The sequence below is a fragment of the Rhinopithecus roxellana genome, chromosome 18 (genome assembly GCF_007565055.1).
Source record: "Rhinopithecus roxellana isolate Shanxi Qingling chromosome 18, ASM756505v1, whole genome shotgun sequence".
Taxonomy (NCBI): Eukaryota; Metazoa; Chordata; class Mammalia; order Primates; family Cercopithecidae; genus Rhinopithecus; species Rhinopithecus roxellana.
In genome coordinates this window covers 49,151,330-49,171,360 of record NC_044566.1, presented here as the reverse complement: position 1 = coordinate 49,171,360, position 20,031 = coordinate 49,151,330, and the positions used below count along the sequence as shown (strand labels likewise).

The 20,031-nt window shown below is 34.6% G+C and overlaps 1 protein-coding gene across 3 annotated transcripts in view; it reads right to left on the bottom strand.

The window, feature by feature from the left end:
• ENOX1 (ecto-NOX disulfide-thiol exchanger 1) overlaps positions 1–20,031 on the bottom strand; it is a 587,079-nt gene that overhangs the window by 270,354 nt on the left and 296,694 nt on the right. For all 3 annotated transcript variants that reach the window (XM_030922273.1, XM_030922275.1, XM_030922274.1), the window contains one exon: positions 16,775–16,918. The gene's annotated coding sequence lies outside the window, so the exon portion shown is untranslated. The remainder of the gene's footprint in view (positions 1–16,774; positions 16,919–20,031) is intronic.

Sequence of the window (20,031 nt, the reverse complement as noted above, 5' to 3'; positions counted from 1 at the left end):
ACAGCGAGACTCCGTCTCAAAAAAAAAAAAAAAAAAAAAAAAAAAAAAAAAAAAAAAAAAAAAAAAAGAATTTCATAGTTTCAGCTTTTACATTTAAATCTTGGATCATTTTTTAAAATTTTGTATATGGTATGACACAAACATTCAAATTCATTATTTTGTATTATTAATACATGTGGAAATCCAGTTGTCCCAGAACCATTTGTTGAAAAGACTATTCTTTCTTCCATTGAATTGCTCTGGCACCCTTTTGAAAATCAATTGGCCATAGATATATAGGTTTATTCATGGATTCTCTATTCCATTCCATCTGTCTATCCTTCTGCCAGTACCAAAGACTCTTGATTACTCTAGCTTTGTAATAAGTTTTGAAATTGGGAGCTGTGAGTCCTCTAACATTGTTCTTTTTCAAGATTGTTTTGGCTATTTTGGGTCTTTATATTTCCATATGAAGTTCAGAATCATAAATTTCTTTTTTTCTTTTTTTTTTTTTTTTTTTGTTGAGACAGAGTTTCACTCTGTCACCAGTTGGAGTGCAGTGGCGTGATCCTGGCTCACTGCAACCTCCGCCTCTAGGGTACAAGCAATTCTCCTGTATCAGCCTCCCGAGTAGCTGGGACTACAGGCACATATCACCATGCCTGGCTAATTTTTTGTACTTTTAGTACAGACAAGGTTTCACCATGTTGGCCAGGATGGTCTCGATCTCTTGACCTCATGATCTGCCCACCTTGACCGCCCAAAGTGCTGGGATTACAAGTGTGAGTCACCGTGCCTGGACTATAAATTTCTTTTAAAAAGCCAGACAAACCAGATGCAGTGGCTCACACCTGTAATCCTAGCTCTTAGGGAGGCACAATCAGGAGGATAGCTTGAGCCCAGGAGTTCAAGATCTGCCTGGGCAATATAGCAAGATCCCATTCTCCACAAAAAAGAAAAAAAAAAGACAAAAGCCAGATAAGATTTTCATAGGGATGGCACTGAATCTGTAGATATATGTGGGGAGTACTGACATTTTGCAAACTTAAGCTTTCTATGATCATGGTGTGTTTCACCATTACTTAGGTCATGATTCATCTCTTTCAATGATGCTTTGCAGTTTTCAGTGTGCATGTCTTACATGCTTTTGTTAAGCTTATTCCTAAGTATTTTTTATTGATGCTATTATAAATAAAATTATTTTCTTAATTTCATTTAAAATTTCTCCTTGCTAGTGTATACAAATATATCTGGTCTTTCTATATTGATTTTATATGTTGCAACCTTACAGAACTCATTTATTAGCTCACAGTCAATAGTTCATTATTGACTAGAAGTGGGTAGAGTAGAAATCCTTGTCTTGTTCCCAATCTTAGGTGGAAAACTTTCAGTCTTTCACTAATAACCCTAATGTTAGTTGTGGATTTTCCATAGATGTTCTTTAGCTGGTTAGAAAGTTTCCTTATATTCCTAGTTTGTTGAGCATATTTATCATGAAATGGATTTTGTCAAATATTATTTCTAAGTTTACTGAGATGATAGTATGTTTTTCTTTCATTCTATTAATATGGACTTTACACTGATTAATTTTCAATGTTTAAGTAACCTTGTATTAATGGAATAAATTATATTTGGTTCTGGTATATAATCTTTTTTATATGTTGCTGTATTCAATTTGCAAGTATCTTGCTGAGAGTTTTTCTATCTGTATTTATAAAGAATAGTGGTCTACAGTTTCCTTTCTTCTTATGTATTTGTCAGGTTTTGCTATCAGGGTAATACTATAATTGTAGTTTCACATATTAACAGGAAACTTTGAAAAATAAAAAGTTTAAATTCTATCTTCAATTTTAAAAATAAAATCCTGAGCAATAAATATAATAGTAGGTATTTAAGATGTTTATATAAAATATTACTGAAAGGTTTTAAAGAAGACCTAAATAAATGCAGAGATAGCGCATGTTCATGGATTGGAAGGCTTGATATTGGTGAGAAGTCAATTCTTCCCAAACTGACCCCTAGAATAAATATATTCTCAATCATAATCCCATTTGTCTAATTTCTTAGAAACCAGCAAAATAATTCTAAAATAAATATAAAATTTTACAGGAACTAGGATATACAAACCAATTTTGGAAAAAACAAAAAAAGAACAAAGATGGAAGGCTTATACCATTTGACTTGAAGAGTTACTATAAAGCTACAGAAATCAGTGTAGTCTGGTACACTGATATATAAAGAGCTATAAAACCAATGGAACAGAGCAGAGAGCTCAGAAATAAATGCACATTTATGTGGTCATTTGATCTTCAAGAATAACATTAAGAAATTCCAGTGGGGGAAAGGAACATCTTCAAATAGAGCTGGAAGAATTAAATATCCCCACAGAAAATAAAAAACTCTACACTGACCTCACACAACAAATAAAAATTAATGTAATATGGATAATAAATCTAAACATAAAAGCTAAAACTATACTAGAAAGCTTTTCAAACTATATATATATGTGTGTGTGTGTGTGTGTATATATATATATATACATATATATATATATATATATATATATAACTTAGAGATAACTTTGTTTTAGACAGGATACAGAAAATAATTAACCATGAAAGAAAAAAAAAAAGCCCTGATAAATTAGACCTCAAAATTTAAAACTTCTGCTCATCAAAAGACATAACTAAGAGAATAAATTAGCAGGGCACAGATTAGAAAGAAATACTTGCAAAATACACCTAATAAAATACTTGTTTATACATTTATATACAAATATTTTTATATAGGTCTCATACATATAAAGAACTTCTATATCTCAATAATAAAAATACAAATAATCCAATTTAAAAATGGGAAAATAATTGCAATGAACACTTTACCGAGAAAATTATATAAATGACCAGTAAGCATATGAAAATGATTTCAACATATTAGTCATCAAGGAAAAGGCATATTAAATTATGATTAAACATCACCACAAACCTACCAAAATGGCTAAACCTAAAAAGTCAGACTGCACCAAATATGGGTGAGGATGTAGAACAACTAAAACTCTCACATTTTGTTGGTGGGAATATAAACAATAACTTTGGAAAAGATCCGGCAATTTCTTCAAAAATTAAAAGCACACCTATCTATGATCAGAATCCTTCTTTTAGATGTTGATCTACTATAAACGAAGACCTATGCCCTCAAAAACATCTGTACAAGAATGTTTATAGAAGCTCATTCATACTAGTTGAAACGTGGAAGAGTGGATAAACAAACTGGTAAAATGGAATACAACTCAGCAATAGAGAACTACCAATGAACTCAAGAACAGCTTGATCTCAAAAACGTTATGCTATATGAAAGGAGCCTGACACGAAAGAGTACATAGAGTATGGTTCCACTTATATGAAGCCCTGAAAGAAGTGATTTACTCTTGGTAGGGTAGGGATACTGGGAGCGGTCTGCAGGAACTTTATGGAGTAATATAGATTTGGGTGCAACAGGCAGATACATTTGTCAGAACTTATGGAAATTCACTCAGAAAAATTGTGTTTTATCATATGTAAATTTTACCTCAAAAGAAAAAACAAAGAATCATAAAATTTAAATTCTGGTAATAATGCACATGTCCAAGTATTTAGGAGGATATGTACTAATGTCTATAACTTGCTTTGAAATGTGTTCAAGCTGGGTGCGGTGGCTCACGCCTGTAATCCCAGCACTTTGGGAGGTCGAGGTAGGCGGATCACAGGGTCAGGAGATCAAGACTATTCTGGCTAACACGGTGAAACCTCTTCTCTACCAAAAATACAAAAAATTAGTTGGGCATGGTTGCAGGCACCTGTAGTCCCAGCTACTTGGGAGGCTGAGGCAGGAGACTAGTGTGAACCCGGGAAGCGGAGCTTGCAGTGAGCAGAGATTGTGCCACTGCACTCCAGCCTGGATGACAGAGCGATACTCTGTCTCACAAAAAAAAAAAAAAAAAAAAAAAAAAAAGAAAAGAAAAAAAAGAAAAAAAAAGAGAAATGCGTCAAAAAATAAGATTTATGAATGGATAGAGGGATAGAATGATGCATAGTGGTGGGTATATGAGTATTTACTTCTTTAAACTATTTGGTGTAAACATTTGCATAATCAAATGTTTAAATAAAAAAATCCTTCAAAACTGAGACTTTCACAAAAAAAAAAAAAAAAAAAAAAAAGAAAAGAAAAAAGAGAAAGCAATCCCAGCTTCGTAAGTTACTAGCCATGTTTCATAAATAGTCTAGGCACAATTTCCTCATTTATAAAATATAAAAAATACTATCTACTATACAGGACTGTTAAAGGACTCTACTTGCCAATATATGTAAAAAACAGTCTCTGGTATAAATAAGCACTGAATAAATGTCTTAGCTACTATTTTTAGTAAGCATAGAACGTCTATAGCCATGAACCCACAAAAATAAAACTTCTGGAAAAAGAGGACAATGTTTGCACACTTTGTTAAAACAATTGTTATGTTTGTTGCATAGAAAAAATCAGATTCACCCTGATTTTTTTCGACATGTGAATGCCATTTATTAGGCTCCCTAAGTGAATGAGCTAGTAGAAAGGAAATATTATATTTAAAAAACCCCATAAGGCATATTTTTAGAAATGGTATTTCCTTGACTTTCGTTCCAGGAAAATTCTAACACATGGCATGGAGCATGTGGAGCCCAGAAAAGAAAGCCTGCCAGATGCCACAGCAATAAATAGAGTAGGGCCTTGGAGACGAAGCGTAAAAGGAAAATGTGGAGCATCGTATCTGCAGCACCCTTCTCCATCTGGTATTTAGCCCACTGAAGTTATGGGATTTTTGGAAATTCACCTTTGTAGGCTACCTTTAATTATTTTTCTTATTTGTTCAGCAAACATTTAAATCGCAGCCTAATATGAGCAAGTTCTATGCATGTCTTCCAGGACCTCTAGAAAATGAAGTTGGGTATGGAAATTTCAGGGAAAAAAAAGTTCTAAGTACAGTGTAATGAAAGGTTAATACTATTTACATCTTGCCATCTCTTTTTACAATATTAATTTCACAAATACAATTTTAGCATTTCCAACCAATAAATTAAGCAACAGCATATTTTCTCAAATGGCAGGAATTCTCAGCCAAGAAAAAAGGGGAGTAGAATTTCTTAAGTGGGTTATGTCTCACTTTGCTAAGAAGGGCAGAAGTGAAAAGAGGTTTTTATAAATTATATTTTCTATAGGTCTTGTATTTTTTTTAATCAACAGATATTTTCCATGCAAGTGGAATTTCTTCACATGTTCTTTCAATTTAGTAATCTTTCTGATGAGCAAACTGAGCTGTAGAATGTTGAACATTGTTTCATCCTACTATGACTGCCATCCTTTGGCTTGTTGAATATATATTCTTGTGATAATTCTAAGAAACTATGACTAATGGATTTTTATCCAGAATTTTAAAACAACAAAAAATTCTTTTAAATTAAATGAAAAATACATTCCATTCCCTTAACTTCTCTTTTTTGGGGGTATTACACATTCTCTGCTAAAATTTAGGATGGAATTTCTAACAGTGATGGCATTGTTCGGTAACTAACAGTCTTTTGTGTGTGTGAAAAATTCTAAATGAATGGAAATGATCTCAGAAATTTTATCTTGAAAATGTTTGCCTATAGTATTTATTCAAGTGTTGTCCATATTTTAGGAAAGAATTTCAAAAGATGTCCTTTTCAAAAAAATATGCAGTTCTCTTGTGTCTATTTAAAAAGGAAGTCCCTCTCCTACCTCCAGCATACACACTCGTCTCTGGGCTATCAATAGAAGCTAAAGAAAAAAATTAAAGAAGCACTGGCTACATGCCAAATTCTGGGTTAATAGGGAAGAGAAAGCTGGTGGGCAATCTCCCTTCCTAGTCCTTACCTTTTCCTCCCCTTATCTCTCCTGTGCTAGGGGTGCTGGGATGTCTGTACTCTGTAACCTCTTCCTTTGAATGGAGACAGAAGCAGGAAATCAGGTGCCCTACACTTTAATGTGATATTATTCTTTCCCTTGAGTGAAACCTAACCGTTAAGAGGAAATAAAATGATAGATGTAAATGAACATCGTCACTTGGAAATCATCATTCTGGGTTACAGCACCAATACACCTGTAATCTTAAAACATCCTTTTAATAGTAATGAATTTGTCAACAAGTATATTAGAAGAGCTATATTCAAATTAAGTTTACCACTGGCTTAGGTTTTTTTAAATTAATACAAGTTGCTTAAGATGGTGAAAGGCCCAACTTTTATGATTCCTTCCACTATGCATCATCCTGGAGCAAAACTCTTAGGGGAAAATTAGGGATTCGTGAAGTAAGAGAGTGAGGGTTTTTGTTGTTGTTGAGGTTCCCATCAGGAACAAGCTTATGTTATTGGATTTACTTGAGAGTGTACAACCGCCCTTGAAATGAAACATCACCTACTTCCAACAAGTGTGCTCTCTTCCTAGTTCACCCTAATTAAGTAGGCTTCCCTATATTCATTTTGTCTCTTATACAAGCATCCTTGAAACTCTTTGTGGCTAATTATTTATGTCTATGTCTCAAGTATTAAGAGCACACTTGAAATTTAAGATTTTTCTAAGTTCCTAACACTTACTAGCTTTGTTTTTTGCCTAGACCTGTTAATCTAATTTTGTATTCTCAACACTTTGGGGAATAATGCATTGATTATCCTTAAATTTTGCATTGCAGTTTCTGTATGAAAGATTTCAAATTCAGGTTTCAACGTATTTGAAATGAAGTTGCTGATTCCTCGCACTGGAATTAAGACCTACACTTAACTTTTCTCGCTCTTCTGTATTACTCTGTTTCAAAGTTTGATGAATACTTTCTCAAACTGTATTTGAAACATTCAGAATCCAGTACTATGATCAATTTTCCTTCTGCTAAGGCATTGGTGGTCTAATTATTACTTTCTTAAAAAAACTAATATGGACCCTGATATAAAAAGAAAAGAAAAATATAGAGTGATTTCAGCAGATCTATTACTAGACATGTTTTCTCATGTTCCTCGGTAGCTTGACCCTCTTGTCTGGTATTCCTGAAAGAATGGGCCTACCCACAGAGAAAGGGAGAGGGAGGGAAAGAAGTCGCAGGTTTGCTGGTGATTTGAGCTGAGTCCACATGCAACAACTTGAAGGCAGACAGACTGGCAGAGCAGTGAGTTGATTTTATAAAGTAAAATCCACCAGAAAGTTTACAAGGTATTGGAATTCTACCACATTTATAAATAAATATGCCAGATGAGAACCCAAGGCCATCAGCAGATCTATCATTATGATGGCTATCGATAAATATCACAATTTGACCGTTAAGAAAATAGCACTAATAATCTCATACTGGGGATATAAGTACCACCACAGAAAAATTCTACTTAAAAACATATGTGAGTTAAGACTGAAAAGCATTTCCCTGCTGATTCCACATGTCCACAACAGCCTAAGCAGTGTGCAGACGGCCAGCAGGGCAGCGATAGGGAATGTGTGCCAACATTTCTGACAGGAACTCTATTTTCTGAGGATTTAGGCTCAATTATGAAAGTCTGCTGAAAATGAAACTTGGCATAAATATTGTAGCTTAGTAGAATTCCATCAAATACAACAAAAATGAAGATTAAGGAGAGGAAAACCCTATAAACTCAACTTTCAGAAAAGACCAGAGCATTGCTAAGGAAAACCAAAGGAAGTTCTCAATACTTCTTAATTAATCTTTTCATAAAGCAAATTACACTTGGGAAGTGGTGAAATCATTTACAGTCTAATAATTTCCAGCATATGGAAGGGAATAAATAATTTAAAAGGGTAATGACTGAACCTAGGGAAGGTTGTGTCAGTTCTGGAAATAGTTGCTTTTACTCTTGAATTTTTAAAAGTTCCATTTTCTTAGTGGTGGCATTGGCCCAGGCCACAATCATATACAAAAACATAACTGACCAAAAAAAAAAAAAAAAAAAAAAAAAGGCTTTAATTTCTTAGAATAGCAGAACAGAATTTGAGAAGAGCCTAAACTCTAAGATACACAGCTCTTAAAATTTTACCATAAAGGACACTTTTTTAGAGCCCTAAGCAAGTTGGGAACCCTAAACACAGACCTCCATTTTAATAACTCTTGGGAATGGATGTTCTCAGTTAACTTTAATCTTCCATTTGTTTACAGATCTCAGTTTTCAATTACAGGAGGTCTAAGCATTGAAGTGTTAGAGTGTTCCAACAGATGAAAGATGATTAGTAGAAATGTTAACATATCTCCAAGTCAAATGACCATGTAACTTCTACAAATACTACTGTAATTTCTACAAATATTTGTTACTTTATTTATTCATTTAATAATTCAAAAAGAGATTTATTGAGCACATGCTAGGTAAAGTACTCCATAAAACACAAGCCTAAAATCTACCAAAAATACAAATATATATTCATTCAAGAATTTTTGATAGCTCTCATTTCGTGAAGGTACCAGACACTAAACAACATTTAACTTGCGATACATCTGAAACCTTTAACAATATACTAAACTTTAAAAAAATGCATATTTTTCTAATGTGATTCTGAAACAAAGAGACAAAAAGAAATTTTTTATTCGTCTAACGGAAGAGAAAAGATCTCAAAAACTAGCTGACCTCCCAGATAATGAAGTGTAAAAGAATGTGCAAATGTACTTCAAAAAGTAACTCTCCTGGACACGAACTGAACCCTTAGAAGCTAAAGGGGGAAAATAACCCCTTCTTCCTTCTTTTACTCTCTCTAGTTTGTCTTTGTTCTGTTTCCCTTGTCATTTCTTACTCTTCAGACACAATTATAGTTGACTGAGCTATAACGCATAAAGCTACATTAGAAACTGCTCATGGAAAATTCAGTAGAAAAAGATAGAGGCACATTCACCAGAAACAACAAAACAGAAACACCGTTGAGAAGAAGGAAGTGAGAGGTTCTTGTAGCAGAATGCACAGAACAGATATTTCCCAAGTGCCTCCTCTGTGGTAGGTGGGACGCAGCAGCATCATACAGTCACCTCATATATCCACTGTAAAAGAGGAGATGTGTGGGTGCAGGCAGGTGATAGTCCAGAAAAAGCAACAGACTGGCTCCATTACGAGGAAGTGAACATACTTCATTTGTGGAAAACTATATAACAATTAACTACTATGAATGAAACAGATCTCCATATATTAACAGAGAGAATTCTAAAAATACATATATATATAGAGAGAGAAAAAAAACAGGTTTCAAAGGTATATATTCAGTATGTTCACATCTGTGTAAACTTAAAAAATACTGCACATATATATATATTTATGCACACATATATATGTAAAAGTATTTTAAAATATTTAAGTATTTAAAAAATACTGCACATATGTGTATATATACACATATATATACACACACATATAGAGAGAGATTAATTATAACTATATATGTGGTAAATGGTATAATATACAACAACCTTATTATCATGATAGTACCTCTGGGAAAGGAGAAGTAGATATCTGAAGAACATTTAAAAATTTTTAAATATGGCGGTGAATACATATGCTTTGCTCTTTTCTGTAGGTTTAAGCTACTTGACAATAAAAATTTATATTTTTGAAATTTGTTGTTTAAAAAAAGAAAGCTGTAGAAATTGAGACAATTAGAAGGAGCTATTCCAACAAAGTCTAACTTTCTTATTTCTGAGCTGAGCTGGGAATATACAGGCTGATTAGTTTCCATCTTCAGAAAGAGAAACAATAGAGATTTACTGCAGAAGAAAAGACTATCCTTGCAATGAGAAGTCAGTGGCACTTTTGGCAAATGAATGGTCATTTCCAGGTGGAAGTGAATTATCTGAATGTAGTTATATTGAATCCTCCAGCTTTAAAAGAATGTTTCAACTCATACATTGCTTATTTGAGTTACTCTTTTTCTTCCTTATGGAGTGTGAATATGAGGTTTAAGGGACAAAGTTAATAGATGCCAAATTTTCATTGTTTCTACAAATGTATATAGAGTCTGGATTTTGGAATAGCAATTTGCACACTTACAAGTGTTGATTAGCTGGGCAAGATTACAATTAATATTACTTTTTAAAGCTCTTCACAAAGACTTCCTTTTCTTTCAAAATTGCCAATAAACATTTTCTAATATAATCCCCAATGAGGTCATTCATTGGGTGCTGGGGGACTCCAGCAGGAAGGAAACCTACTAACATTTTATTAATTTTGGACCATGTGTAATTCTTACAATTAATGGCAAGGAGCCAGAGAGGTTTTTTTTTTTTTCATTTTTTAAATCACAGCAGAAAATAAGCCTGAAACATTTCACTAGTAAGGCAAGAGTCACTTGAGATATATAATTAAATATAAGGGGTAGAACTAAATCACAGACACAAGTGGTATTATACAGTGTACATTTTTCTGAAAAAACAGACTCCATGCATGAAGATTAGATATACACCCACAATAAGAGGGCATATTGATCTATAATTTTCAATATTACATCCTTGTATTTTTTATTATATGCTATTTTTCAACTAGTAGAGGAACGTGTTCTCATAAAGCTAATACTTATTCTTCCATGTTTATACAGCTAGTAGTGCATTTCAGGAAATGAGAAATTCTGAGAAGCCAAATATAACTTGATGTCCTATGCAAAAAAGAAGACAAGACAGGAAAATCCCCATATTTTAAAAACCTGACTCAAGAACTTACTCATAAAGCTTTAAATAATTAAATAACACAACATAATTAAAGTCTTTTGATATTATTTTTTCTATCCCTATAAATGCAACCTTTTCGTAGATGATACATCTTATCATGTAGTATTCCTCATTTTACTAGAAATCAAAGAAAAGGATCTTTTAGTCCAGTTCTCATTTTCAACACTGTACTCATTGTGTGTATTTTGTGGAAGCTAAGGCAGATATTAAGTGTAATCCCACTATAAAAATTGAGATATCCCTACTGGAAACTGTATTGCTAATTCATGAATTCTTCTCATTTTATTAAGTAACCTGTGTACCGGGCAACTCAATGATTTCTTAAATCAAAGGAAATGGTAGTGAATGATAAATTGGTTTTTCATGGAGAGGCCGTATTCATATTGTATCATGGTAAAAGTCTCAAGAGGTCAGAGCCATTTGTGGGGAGAAATTCCCCAAGCCTTTGGAGGAGAAATTCCCCAAAACTTTTGGAGGAGAAATTCCCCAAAGGTCAATTGTTTCTATGTCCTCTCCTTTTACTTTATAACTTTACTTGAACCCTTAGAGAAATCAGGAGAAACAGAAGTTGTCAAGTCATTTCCCCCATACTCTGCATGCATAAAGACGGAACTGGGTGTTGGCAACAGCAAGTAAGTGAGGCAGAAGGCAGAAATGTTGAGGGGGACAGCAGGAGGTGAGGCTAAGGATATTGGGACTAAAGGGAGAGAGAGAGGTTAGGCTGTAATCGAGGGCTCTTTGAGCTCCCCCAAACTGATCCTTGAATTTCTGAGGAAGCTTGTGGCCTAGAGCAGAGAGAGCTGAAACTATGGTGCTTGGTGAAAAGCAAGTGAAAGAAAAAACAACAACACACACACACACACACAAAAACTACCTTATGACTTACCTTTTCCCAGTCTTCTCGCAGATTTCAGATTTTCTGCCCCTGCTGTTCTCAGTAACTGACCTGCCACCTTTGTGGTATCAGCCCCACCACTTCTCCTGAAGTCCAAGCCTGGCTGTTCCCTCCATCCCCACAGCTGTCCTCCCTCTGCCATTTTCCCGTACTGAGTTCCAATATTATCTTCCCCCCATCTATGTCCCTATATCGAGAAAAATTATCTCCTTTAAACACCAAACCAGAATTTCCGATTCTTCAAAAGAGTCTATCCATCCATTTATGTATGTTAGTGTATTTCTAGGCAGCTAAAAAATAAATGTAAGCTCAGAGTAGAAGTACAATAAAGTGGAAAGAGAATGGTACCCAGAGTTAGAAAAAGGGGGCTACACCCAGCTCCATCTTTCTGCCAATTTTGGCACTGTCAGCTTGAAGTGAAGTGTCTGTAGTCTGGGCAGTTACAGACCTCTACTGCTGGACAAGAGAAAGAAGGTTTGAAGCTGGTTATTACAATAACTGGGGTTGGAGGAGATGTTGGCCTTTGGTTTCTGAGAACCATGGTTACTAAACATTCTTTTTTTTTTTTTTTTTTTTTTTTTTGAGACAGAGTCATTCTCTTGTCGTCCAGGCTGGAGTGCAATGGCGTGATCTTGGCTCACTGCAACCTCTACCTCCCAGGTTCAAGCGATTTTCCTGCTGTAGCCTCCTGAAGCAGCTGGGATTACAGGCACCCACCACCACGCCCAGCTAATTTTTTTGTATTTTTAGTTGAGACGGGATTTCACCATGTTGGCCAGGCTGGCCTTGAACTCCTGACCTCAGGTGATCCACCTGCCTTGGCCTCCCAAACTGTTGCAATTACAGGCGTTAGCCTCTGCGCCCAGCTGGTTACTAAACATTCTAACATGCATGGGACAATCTTGCATCGCAAAGAACTGTCCCACTTAAAATGCCAATACTGCCCTGATGAAGAAACATCAACAGATGATTTTAACGTTCCTTCAACCTATTTGGCCTTCAAAACTTAAGTGAAATGTAGGGAACTTAAGAGACTCAGGAAAGAACTGTGAGGATAATTAAAATTTTGGATTACTCAAATTTATAGGAAAAGTTTTAAAAATGAGCTTATCTCTCCCATAGAGAAAAAGGATGATTTAAGAACTGAGACTATGTTGATGATATAGGGGAAGTCTGACCAATAAATTTTCTTTTTCCATGGAAACATAAATAAATCAACATGATATGGGGTCAGAAATTACACTGGCTTTCTTGAGAAAGACTTGAAATCATAAATGCAAGAGGGGACATTACAACTGATACCACAGAAATAAAAAGGATTATGAGAGACTACAAGGAACAATGATATGCCAACCAATTAGATAACCTAGATGAAACGGATACATTTTCAGAAACATACAACCTACCAAGACTAAATAAAGAAAAAATAGAAAGCCTTAACAGACTCATAACTAGCACGGAGACTGAGTCAGTAGTTAGAAATCTTCCAACAAAGAAAAGTCCTCTATCAGATAGCTTCACCAGATAATTCTACCAAACATTTAAAGAAGAATTAATGCTAATTCTTCTCAAACTCTTCTAACAAACTGAAAAGGATGGAACATTTCCTAACTCATTTTATGAGGCCAGCATAAGCCTGATACCAAAGTCAACTATGCCACAAGAAAACTACAGGCCAGTATCCCTGATGAATGTAAGTGCAAAAATTCTCAACAAAATACTAGTAATTTTTTTGCTGGCAACAAATACTAGCAAACCAAATTCAACAGCAGTATGCAGCACTCTCTCTATCCTATATATATTATATATTATACATATATTATATATAATATTTTATATTTTAATAATATTTTTATTTTTATATTTTTATAATTATTTTATATTTTTATTTATATAATTTATTTATTAATAATTATTAATAATTTATATAATTATTTTATAATTTATAATTATATTTTAATATTTTATATAATTCTTTATATATTATATATTATACATATGTCATATATTATATATTATATATCATATTATATATACATATTATATATCATACATAATATATAATACATTATATAATACATATTATATATTACATAATATATTATAATAGATATATTATGCATTATATATACATATTATATATTATACATCATACATATATGATATACATATACGATATATTATACATATATTATATTATATATAATATATAACTCATACAATATAATGTATATGCATATATAATGTGTGTAATAATGTATAATGTATATGTATAATATATAGAATTAATATATTAATTATAAAATAATAAATATATGTTATATATTATATAACATATTCTATATAAAAATTAATATATATTATATATAGACTTTCAGTCATGCAAGATGAAAACACTATAATATATAAAGTTACAGTAGTGAGAATGGCATGGTACTGACATAAAGGCAGATACATGGACCAATGGAATAGGATACAGAGTCCAGAAATCAGCCCATAGAGAGTCAAATTATACTCAACAAGGGTTCCAAGACTCCACAAAAGTGTAAGAACTTATTCTTCAATAAATTGTGTTAGGAAAACTGTATATTCACACGCCACAGAAAAAAACTGGATCCTTATTTTATACCATACACCAAAATCAACCCAAAATGAATTAAAGAATTAAATGTAAGATTTGAAACTACACAACTACTAGAAGAAAACCCAGCTCCATAATATTTGGTCTTGGCTGTGATTTCTTAGACATCACAAGAAAAGAACAGGTAACAAAACAAACATAGACAAGTAGAATTATATCAAATTAAAGCCTTCTATGCAGCAAAGGAAGCAATCAGTAGAGTGAAAAGGCAACTTACAGAATGGGAAAAAATTTGCAAACCATATATCTGATAAGGGGTTAATATATTAAATATGTAATAAACTCCTACAACTCAACTGCAAAATATCCAAATAATATAATTTTAAAAAGGGCAAAGGACTTGAATAGACATTTCTCCCAAGAAGATACACAAATGGTCAACAGACACATGAAATGATACTCAAAATCACTAATTATCAGGGAAATGCAAATCAAAACCAAAATGAAATGTCACCTCTTAAGATGGTTATTATTTAAAAAAATAGACAAGTGTTAGTAAAGACGTGGAGAAACTGGAACTGGAGAAACTGGAACCCTTGTACACAGAGGGTAAGAATGCAAAATGGTACTTCTGCTATGCAGTATGAAGATTCCTCCACAAATTAAAAATAGAACTACCATATGATCTAGCAATTTCACCTCTGGGTACATATCAAAAAAACTTTATACAGGATCTTGTAGAGATATTTGCACACTCATGTTCACTGCAGCATTATTCGCAATAGCTAAGATGTGGAAACAACCTAAATGCCCACTGACAAATGAATGAGTAAACATGGTCTATATGTAGAACAGAAGGTTATTAAGCCTAACAAGGAAAATCCTGTCGTATGTGACAACATGAACAAACTAAGGTCATTATGCTAAGTGAAACAAGCCAGTCACTGAAGGAAAAATACTGCATGACTTCATTCATATGAAGTACCTAAAGTAGTCAAACTCATAGAATAAGGTAAAATTATAGTTGCCAGAGCTGAAGGGAGGAGAAACAGGGAGTTGCTTTACAACAGGTATAGCATTTTAGTCATGCAAGTTGAAAAAATTGTAAGGATTTGCTGTACAGCACGGAGAGAGTTAGCAACATTAAAGTATGCACTTAAAAATTTGTTAAAGGGTAGGTTTCATGTTGTGTGTGTGTGTGTGTGTGTGTGTGTGTGTGTTTTAATCACAATAAATTAAAAAAATAAAAAAAAACTAAGAGAAAAAGGAAATTGGATCCCTGGGTATGAAGGTTTGAAAACAAATGGATTTTTATTGGTTTCAGACAGTTCACGCAGAATCTTGCTTGTAGACTAGGTAGGAGCATTTAGGTAACTTCTCACATCGTGCCCAGCACTTCTGTTTCTATGGATACAGTTATTAGGTTCCAACACACTGTGATATCCTACTGAATTGACAGGCTAGAAAGCTGAGGATGGAGGCACAACTTCCCATCTACCCCATACCCTAGTAAATACCCCCTGCCTCACTGTTCAATGGTGGTTAATCATGAGGCCCAACAATGAAGGGTACAGTGGGAAAACTGGAGTCTAGCCCAGCACTACAGTAAAATCTACTTTGATTCTTAGTAGAAATAAAAGAAATAAAAAAAGTAGAACCACAGTAAAGGGCTACTAAGGGAGAAAGCATTTGTCACTGTGGACAGAATAACAGTACCACCAAATGAAATAAATGCCTATGGGAAAAGATGTGTCATGCTAGAAAGTACTGTGATCCTTCTCCTTTGCTCTTCATTTAGTTTTTATCCATTCAATGTACCAAGCCTTATCCCATATCCTGTTTCTTTTTCCAGCTTTGAAAGATGCATGGACTGAATTTAGCCCTTGGTTAGGTCTTTGTCAGAAAGTACCTTCAAAGTAAAAGTGTTTTACTTGGTACTATCTCAACAGCAAACATGTATTTCCAAAATGAAATGCTTGCTCTGCTAGCAAGCTTTTTCCATGAGTAAGCAACAATATTGTTAGTAATTTTTCAAACTGTTAGTACACATACACACACACATACAAAATGCCGAACAAGTCCTATTCTACCATTTATAAATCATATGGTGAATATCCTCTGGTAGAACTAAATGGAAACACTCAGGGCACTGAGTTTTATAATTTGAAAAATGATAATACTAGTTGATATTGACAAATTCAGTTTTGATTTTCAATGTTTCAAAATATAATTTATCCACAAGGTCTTAAACAATTGAAAGTACTTAACTAAATCTGATATATGTAGATGCTTGGCATAAATTTATTGAATCTATTCAGCAAGAATTTATAAACACAAAAATAAAATTTGTTTTAAGCCAACGTGGGGTATATTTTATTTCTAATATCCTTGTTGCATTCCACAGAGTATACACAAATAAGTATGACAAGATATTTATTTTCATTTATATCTGACTTTCAATGAAATTAGGGAATGAAAATATTTAAAATGTACTCCCAGAGTTTTAACTGAAATAGAGTATAAATATTTTCCATTAAAAAAATCCCTTAAAATTAATATCTTCAGTAAGAAAAATGAAAAAATTAACACAAACCTTAAAACTGCCAGCAGTTCAGAAGATAAATGTGTTCTTTGGGGACTTGATTGAAACCATGTATTCATAAAAGTCTTTTAAATGGATGCTCTTCACAAAGGAAGTCCCATGGAAGACAGCGTGGTTCTGACATACCAGAGGCTTCTGGAAGCAAAGAAAAGCACACCGTTAGGAAATGTCTAAAGTACCATTACTGTCTGTAATGGTATTATTATCACTTGTATGTATTATCAGCATGATGTCATTAATTTCTATCAATTTTGTACCCCAAATCATCTTATTCATCAATGGCAGAGTGGGACGGTAACCTTTCAATATTGTATTTAGAAATTTCTAAAGGTCAGGAGTATTTATAACTAAGCAAACTTCTGCTTCTCCTCTTATCTAGGCTGGGATTGAATAACTGTGGGCAGGGTATGAGCACAAGAGCGGTGACGGTATTTACTGAGTGCCTACCAGATATAAGGCAGTGTGCAAGTGGCTTTTAAATCTGGGATCTTTAATATAAAAACACTGTGATTGAAAAGTATTGGCTCCATTTTACAGATGAGAAAACTCAATGCACAGATTGCTGAACTCAGGCTTAGAACCTGTAACCATCAAAGTTCAAAGGCCTCAGGGCAGGTACTTTCCCTCATCTCACTCTGTAGCCTTGGTGATTTAGAAAAATATTTCCCAAACAGAACTGACAAGAGAACAGATAATGCTGCAACATACTAAATTAATTCAAATATTACTAATTAATTAAGAACTTGTCTTGCCTAATTTGCTTTAGTTTTATATTAAATATTGTCTTATTGAGTCAGGCCCACATAAATACAAATGCCCAGCTTTAAACAGTATATTTTTTTCTCCCAACTTTTCTTCCTTAGGCAAAGAGAGAGAACTTGCTGGAAACTGAGAAGCTCCTTTGTGTTTGGTGTGGGATTATGTGCAGCGCTACATCAAGGCTGGCACTGCAAACTTCTCATTTTCCTCTGGCCCTTCCATGTGACCCACAGTTCCTCCACTGTCCTGATGAATGAGAACACTTGGTTTTCCTGATTGCGTCAGGAACTGAGTCCACATCCTCTGTGGCTATCACTGAGTGATATTACTGTATCTCGTTGTGGCAACATCCACCTTAATGGCTGAGGGTGACAAAGCAAGGGCTCTAGTTGGATTTCCATTCTCGTTTTTAGTCAACTATCTCTATGTTTGTTTCTGATGGTTCCAGTGCCAACACAGAGACCCCCCTAACTTACCCACCACCAGCTGTCCCAGTACCCACTCTCACACTGTGTTGTGGGGTTACTGCTCACCAAATAAATGCTTCAACACATTCCTTGAAATGATAGCTTTGGATGCCATAGACTTTGTCTGTCCTGAACCTTTTAGCTCATGGCCCCATTGCACGAGCAAAAGTCCCTTAGATAAGACTAGAAAATGATGGAGCCAGTAAGGTCACGCATAACTTTTGAAATTTTTAGTTTATTGGATTTTTGGCCACAAAAGCTTCAGTCATGAATAAAGAAACAAGGGAAAATGATTGATGGTATTTTCAAGTTCTACAGAACCAGAGCCTAGGATTATTACGCAAGGAAAAAGGAAAAAGAACAAAGGAAAACAGAGCTAGTTTATCTTTGCATGAAAGAAGAAAGGTGAGCTTGACAAAGAATGAGGAAAAAAGACTTGAACCAATGGATCTAAACTAAGTGAGAGGAATGTGAAATGAATAGCAACTCTTCTTAAAACCTCATACAGAAAGCTGAAACTGGATCCTTTCCTTACTCCTTATACGAAAATTAATTCAAGATGGATTAGAGACTTAAATGTTAGACCTAATACCATAAAAACCCTAGAAGAAAACCTAGGGAATACCATTCAGGACATAAGCATGGGCAAGGACTTCATGTCTAAAACACCAACAGCAACAGCAACAAAAGCCAAAATTGACAAATGGGATCTAATTAAACTAAAGACCTTCTGCACAGCAAAAGAAACTACCATCAGAGTGAACAGGCAACCTACAGAATGGGAGAAAATTTTTGCAATCTACTCATCTGACAAAGGGCTAATATCCAGAATCTACAAAGAACTCAAACAAATTTACAAGAAAAAAACAAACAACCCCATCCAAAAGTGGGCAAAGTATATGAACAGACATTTCTCAAAAGAAGACATGCATACAGCCTACAGACACATGAAAAAATGCTCATCATCACTCACCATCAGAGAAATGCAAATCAAAACCACAATGAGATACCATCTCACACCAGTGAGAATGGCAATCACTAAAAAGTCAGGAAGCAACAGGTGCTGGAGAGGATGTGGAGATTTAGGAACACTTTTACACCGTTGGTGGGATTGTAAACTAGTTCAACCATTATGGAAAACAGTATGGCAATTCCTCAAGGATCTAGAACTAGAAGTACCATATGACCCAGCCATCCCATTACTGGGTATATAGCCAAAGGATTATAAATCACGCTGCTATAAAGACACATGCACACGTATGTTCATGCCGGCACTATTCACAATAGCAAAGACTTGGAATCAACCCAAATGTCCATCAGTGACAGACGGGATTAAGAAAATGTGGCACATATACACCATGGAATACTATGCAGCCATAAAAAAGGATGAGTTTGTGTCCTTTGTAGGGACATGGATGCAGCTGGAAACCATCATTCTCAGCAAACTATCGCAAGAAGAGAAAACCAAACACCACATGTTCTCACTCATAGGTGAGAACTGAACAATGAGATCACTTGGACTCGGGAAGGGGAACATCACACACCGGGGCCTATTATGGGGAGGGGAGAGGGGAGAGGGATTGCATTGGGAGTTATACCTGATGTAAATGACGAGTTGATGGGTGCTGACGAGTTGATGGGTGCAGCACACCAACACGGCACAAGTATACATATGTAACAAACCTGCACGTTATGCACATGTACCCTAGAACTTGAAGTATAATAATAAAAAAAAAAAAAAGAAAAAAAAACCCTCATACACTAGCATTCTGTTTACTTCATACCACTCAAAAACAAATTATCAGGCCAGGCACAGTGGCCCACGCCTGTAATCCCAGCACTTTGGGAGGCCAAGGCAGGCAGATCACTTGAGTCCAGAAGTTCGAGACCAACCTGGTCAAGGTGGTGAAACCCTGACTCTACAAAAAATACAAAAATTGGCCAGGCGTGGTGGCTCATGCCTGTAATCCCAGCATTTTGGGAGACCGAGGTGGGTGGATATGAGGTCAGGAGATGGAGACC